We start from the raw sequence: 7178 nt of genomic DNA, 5'->3' as shown, positions 1-7178 counted from the left end.
GCCGTGGCTCTAGCACTCCTCACCTCTTCCAAACAGTTTTCCTCTCCCATATGACTCAGATGGATTTCTTAACCTTGCCTTGTTCAGGACTTCCAGATGTTCACATAGAATCAAATCACTTGTTTTTCCAGGTCTTTGTTGTAAGAGGGATATAGGAAGCATCTAACTACTCCGCCATGTTGACCACAGCTCCCTAGATGGCTTTAACAAAGAGAAATTTATTCTGTCACAGTCTAGGAGGCTAGAGGTCCAAATTCGGGTGCCAACTCCAGGGGAAGGCTTTCTCTCTCTGTTGGCTCTGGAGGAAGTTCACTGTCATCAATCTTCCCGTGGTCTAGGAGCTTCCCAGCAGTAGGGACCCCGGGTCCAAAGGACTTGTTCTGCTCCTGGTGCTGCTTTCTTGGTGTTACGAGGTCCTTACATCTCTCTACTCACTTCTCTCTTTTATGTCTCAAAAGAGATTGACTCAAGACATAGCCTAATCTAGTAGATTGAGTTCTGCCTCGTTAACATCACTGCCGCTAATCCCACCTCATAGAGGTAGGATTTACAACATATAGGAAAATCACATCAGATGACAAAATCGACAGTCACACAATTTGGGAATCATGGCCCAGTCAAGTTGACACACATTTTTGGGGGACACAATTCAATTCATGACACTATTTTAAATGGTTGTTATGTCAAGTATTTGGAATAGTGCCTGGTTTATAGAAGTGCTTGGTAAGGGCTAGCTATTCTTATTGTTTAGAAGATATTCAATTACATAGAGATATATTAATGAAATAAGTGAAAAAAACAGAATACAAAGTATACATGTAATATGGTGCCCATCTTTTATGATTACACATATTCATCAGCCAAAGACTAGAAAAAATACCACACACTACAACAGCAATTCTCAAACTTTTTGGTCTCAGGATCCCTTTACATTCTTGAAAATTATTGAGGATCACAAAGAACTTTTGTTTATGTGAGTTGTATCTCTCGATATTTACTGTATTTGAAATAAAAAAAATTAGAAAATTTTATTCACTAATATAAAGAATAATGAAGAGTCCACAAAAATAACATGGATGAGTCTGGAGGACATTATTTTGAGTGAAATAAGTCAGTCACATAAGGACAAATATTGTTTGGTCCTTGTCTTAGTCATGTAGTGCTGCTACAACAGAAATACCACAAATGGATGGCTCCAGCAAAGAGAAGTTTATTCTGTCATAGTCCAGTAGGCTACAAGTCCAAATCCAGGGTGTCAGCTCCAGGGAAATGCCCTCTCCAGCGGCTCTGGAGGAAAGTCCATGTCATCAATCTTCCTTTGGTGTGGGAGCTTCTCTGCGCAGGAACCGCAGGTCCAAAGGTCACCCTCTGCTCCTGGCACTGCTTTCTTGGTGGTATGAAGTTCCCATGTGTCTCTGCTCACATCTTTATTTTATATCTGAAAAGAGACTGGCCCAAGACACTATCTAATCTTCTAGACCTCATCAGTATAACTGCCACAAATCCATCTTATTACATCGTATTGATAGAGTTTACAACACATAAAGAAATCACATCAGATCACAGAATGATACACAATCATACAGTACTGGGAATCATGACCCAGCCAAGTCGACAGATATTTTTGGGGGACACAATTCAATCCATAACAGTCCTATTATTATAAAAAGTCAAGAATAGATACCAGGGATAGGAAAAAGTGGCAGGGGGAATCTCTTTCTAGACAGTAGACACTTGTTATTTTTGGCAATGGGAAAGGCAATCTCAAATACTGGTGAAGTCAGCATAACCTCACCAAGGTAAATAAAGACACTAAAAAGTACACAAGAAAAAGGGACAATTTTAGTAAACGCTATAACATATACAATTTTGCAACAATAGTAACAACAACCAAAAAATATGTATGTGGTTACGTAGATAGATACGTATGCATATATGTATATAAGAAGGCATATGTGAGTAAATGCACGTGAATGTAGAGGTGTATCCATAGGCATATGTATATACACATTTGTGTGGCTGCATATATATCCATATATATATATAAACAAAGCACAAATGGGGCACAGTTACAGAGGCTTCCTAGACATATACAAACAACTCAAGGAATTAGTTTATTGGTTTAAAAGGCTTAGGACCATAGTCTCAGGGGCCAACTTAGTCAATTGGCATAACATAGTTCATAAAGATAATGTTCTACATCCTAGTTTGGTGAGTAGCATCTGGGATCTTAAAAACTTGCAAGCGGCTATCTAAGATACAACTATTGGTCTCTACTCATAAGGAGCAAAAGAGGAAATCAAAGGCTCAAAGAAGAAACTAGTCCACAGGACTAATAGCCCACATGAACCACAGCCTCTTCTAACCTGAGATCAGAAGAACCAGATGGTGCCTGACTACCACTACTGACTGTTCTGAGCAAGGACACAATAGAAGGTCCTGGACAGAATGGGAGAAAAATGTAGAACAAAATTCAAATTCCTTAAAAAGAACAGACCTACTGGACTGACAGAAACTTGAGGAACCCCCAAGACTGTTGCCATAAGATACCCTTTGAACTTGGAACTGAAGCTATTTCTGAAGGTCACCTTTTAGCCAAGTAATAGATTGGCTTATAAAATATACAGTCTCACTCATGAGTAATGTGCTCCCATAAACAATCAACTATATGAGGTCAAAGAGTCAACATTTACCCAAAAGCAAAGATGAGAAGGCAAAGAGGGGAAGGGAACTTAGATTAATGGAAACAGAACAGACAGAATGGAAATAATGAAAAAGCTGACACATTGTGAAAATGGCACGGAACAATCTGGGTAAAAATTGTTAAATGGGAACCTAATTTGCTGTGTAGACTTCCACTTAAAACACAATAAAATATTATCTTTTAAAAATTAGAAAATTTTAACACATAAGAATGCACAAACACACCATTAGCCATTAGAGTGATGACATCATCATAAGTGATAAAGCTGCTGGAAAACTTCAGTGTACACTCAAAAGAGAATGATCATGAAAGAGACAAATAATGGCCTAGTTATTATTATAAAAAGAATTCTGACCTTGTGGACCCCCTTAAAGAGTCTCTGGGACCACCAGGGAGTCTTCACACCACACTTTGAGAATGCTGCGCTAAAGTAGTAACTATTGGTATAAATCATATTTTCTTCGGTATTTTTCAACCTTTTTACAATACGCATATCTGATTTTATAATCACAAAATGTTAAGACAATTTAAAAAATCTGATTATTATTTTATAGTCATGCCACATGTACAAACATTCAGATTGAATCAGAACCTCTTCAACCTAAATGACAGCCCAGCGTTTTCCTGAGCTCCAAGAAATGTGATCCACAAATGATTTGTGAGGCATCCAAGAATGCTGGGACTAATGGTTCTGTACAAGTGAACTCATTGTGGAAGCTTTTCATAGACCAGACAACCAATTAAATCTTTCAGAAACTAGGGGGTTAACAGTGATGGAAATATCACTTTGGTTAAATGTAGGGTTGCACAGCTGATGATTATAATTGCTGGCAATAAGTTGTATACCTGTAAAAGGCTGGATTGGCAAAAGTTGCATAATAAATATATTTAAAACATGACCAAAAGAAAAAAAAAAAAAAACAGAGCAGCTGCTGAGGCTGCTTATGTACAACCAAAAACCTCATGGGATTTGGTTTGGAGGTTTAGGGTCATTGTTACATGGGACATCCCAGTTAGTTGGCCCAATAACATGTTTAGTGCTTCTGTTCTACCTCCTGGTTCAATGTGTAGTGCCTGGGGTCTTAAAAGCTTGCAAGTGCCCATCCAAGAAACGACTGGTCTCTACTTGCCTGGAACAAAAGAGGAAGAAGGAGAGTCAGGAATAGGAGAAGGATACAGAACGGAATGTGTGGCGAATTGCCTCCAACAATGACTGACTTCTTTGCCATGAAACCATAAGAACTGGATGGTGCCCAGCTACCATTACTGAACATTTTGATCAAAGATTCCATACAAGAATCCTGATCAAAAAGGGGAAAATGCAGAACAGAATTTCAAATTCTCATGAACTCCAGACTTCCTGGAGCCATGAAGGTTGGATGAACCCCTGAAACTATTGCCCTGAGACAATCTTTAAACATTCAACCAAAAATGTTCTCTGATCCAAAAACCAAACCAAACCCATTGCCATCGAGTCAGTTCTGACTTACAGTGACCCTATCCCCCTGAAGTCTTCTTAAAACCAAACAATAGTTTAGCTTAACTAGTAAAAAAACTTCTGCCTTGGGCATTATACTGTTTTAAGATCTCTCTATATGGCATCAAATTGACAACAGCAACCCGAAAGATTAGATAGGAACCTTAGGGGGCAGTGAATTTATGTTAATAGAGAACACTCAGAAAAGGAGGGTGAGAATGGTTATACTACTCGAAGAATGTAATCAGTGTCACTGAATGGTACATGTAGAAACTGTTGAATTGGTATATGCTTTGCTGAGTATATTCTCACTAACAACAACAAAATATATAAAATTATACATTAAAAAAAATCTTTGAGAAACTAGTAGAAAGAAGCCAAATAATAGACCTAGGAGAGCAGCTGATGGGTGGTCTTTTCTATTGTGCTTATCCACAGAGCAGGGATATTGTCCCTTGTAAGCAACTTAGCCACAAATGCAAAGGAAGTCCATAGTCAACATCTTCAGTCACTGAGAAGTGATCACACGATCCCAGCCTATAGGTGTATTCGTCTGTTTTGTTTACTTCTTTGTTCCCAGGGCATAGTACAGAGTCCGGGACACAGTAGGCCTTCAATATTTGTCAAATAAATAAATGTACGCTCAGGAGAAGCCTTCTTGTTGTTATTGTTGCCTGCTGTCAAGTCGGCCCCAACTCACGGTGACCCCATTTGTTACAAATAGTACTACTCCATAGAGTTTTTCAATGGTTGTAATCTTTATGGAAGCAGTTTGTGAGGACTTTCTTCCATGGAGTCCCTGGGTGGGTTCGAACTGCCAATCTTTGAGTTAGGAGCCAATTACCAACCACTTGTGCCATCCCGGCTCCTCAAGAGCAACCTACAAGCTGTAAAGTTAGTGATATAAAAATAGTTTCTATGCTAAGTGCTTTACATGCATGGTCTCATCTAAACCTCCCATGACTCTCTGATGTGGTCTTATTACTATCCTGCTTTACAGACGAGAATGTAGATGTTCACAGAGTTTTAGTCACTTGCTGGAGGTCACCCAACCAGGAAGTAGCCAAGCCTAGATTTAAAATCAGTTTTGCTTGAGTGCAGGGCCCATAAACTTACCCATGGATAGGGCCACCTTCTTTCCAGGCTGATGTGATTTCAAGGGTGCCAGAGGAAGCTCCCACCCCAAGAAATTCTAGGAGAAAGATCTACTAGAACCCTGACATTAAAATCCTACCCTTAGAAATTCCTGCCTCTAACTCGAACCTGTAAGAAAAATTTCCTGAGTGTAGCTTACAACATGTATGTGGGGTGGGAGAAGAGGGAAGAAGGCGCCCGGAACAAGTTGGGAAGTGGAAATAGAGCAGTTGGGACCCACCATGGAGGGGAGGAGAAACAGTAACATGAAGGTGAAGGAACTGGAGACAAACACAAACACCCCCAAGCATCCTGGCAACTGAAATCTGGGGACCGACAAGAGGCAAAACTCTCTTAATGGGTTGATACGAGAGCTCCCTGGAAACCAGGCTTGGGAGAGTTGGAGGAAGCAGAAAGACTTGGTCTTCCTTAAGCAGCCAGTCTCTGTGAAGTCCTCACTCACTCAAGACAGAGCTTTCAGTCAACCAACATCTCAGCAGGACCCCAAGCAGTACAGCTCTCACTTGACTTTCAGTGAACACAAGCAAGTTGGCTCCAGTTTGGAATCCTAGGAAAATGACAGAAACGTCTGCTGGTGGAAAAGAGAACATCCTCAATAAAGAAGTAGAGCAAAGGGGGAGGAGGTGGAGGTGGGAGCCAGGCCAACGCAGGTGAAAAATATAGGAAGAATGTGACTAACAAATCAACTGAGTGACAGGGAAGGTTTTTTCCAGACACTGCAGGAGGAGAATATGTTAATTTGGTGAGAAATGTATACTGACTGTGTACTAGAATGCTATCTTGGGGCCAGTCCCTGTAAAGTATATGTTTGGAATATTGTGTGGACCCTACCTCTGGAACTTTGTATATGCTGTGCCCTCTGCCTGGAATGCCTTTCACACTCTGTTGTTGTTAGGTGCAGAGTCGATTTCAGCTCATAGCAACCCCATGTGACAAAGTAGAGCTATCCCATAGGGTTTTCTAGGCTGTAATCTTTACAGGAACAGATCACCAAGTCTTTCTACCATGAAGCTGCTGGGTGGGTTCGAACCACCAACCCTTTGGTTAGCAGCTGAGCGCTTGACCATTGTACCACTAGGGCTTCTTTATCTACTTCAAATTCATCCTCTAAGACTTGGCTCAGAGATTGCCCGCTCCAGGAAGACTTGTATGATTCCCCCACCCCCTAAATTCCCAGCCAGGTATGAATTATGCCATTGGGATTCCATAATACCCTGTGCTATATTTTTACCCTTAATAATCTGACCTGAAATAATCTGTATCTATGACTGTCTCCCTGACTAAACCAAAGTTTCTTGAAGGGCTGTGTCTTATTCATCTTTGTTTATCCCCAATGCCTGGCATGTAGTAGAAGCTCAGTAAACAGTATTGCATTAATTTTGTTGATTCTCCACATCCACTACTCCCCACACCACTGATTAATCACTGCACGCATTCAAGTGAGAGGCAACTCTTATAAAGAACATAGTCTGGGAATCGGGTCTGAGTTCTATTCCTGGCCCTGCCACTTTCCAGATTTACAGCCTTGGGTGAGTTACTCAACCTCTCCGAGCTTTAATTTCCTCATTTGTAAAAATGGAGCTAAAGTTCTCCAGCTTACAGGGCTGCTGTAAGAATTTAATGAACTCATCCAATTTAAGCCCCTGGCATGGTTCCTGGTACACAGTGGATGCCCAGTAACTATTAATTCCCTTTCCCTTTGGTAATACATTATTGTAAAAGGTCATGCAAGTGTTGGCAGGGCTAGAGGGGTTGTCTGAGTCTTGGTAAAGAATAAAGTCTACTGCCCTGTGAAGGTTGCATGAGTAATTGGGCCTCACTAACCAGTGAGCTACGGCTACT

This window comes from Trichechus manatus, unplaced genomic scaffold (assembly GCF_000243295.1).
Source record: "Trichechus manatus latirostris isolate Lorelei unplaced genomic scaffold, TriManLat1.0 scaffold00006, whole genome shotgun sequence".
NCBI lineage: Eukaryota > Metazoa > Chordata > Mammalia > Sirenia > Trichechidae > Trichechus > Trichechus manatus.
This window is presented reverse-complemented; position numbering follows the sequence as displayed.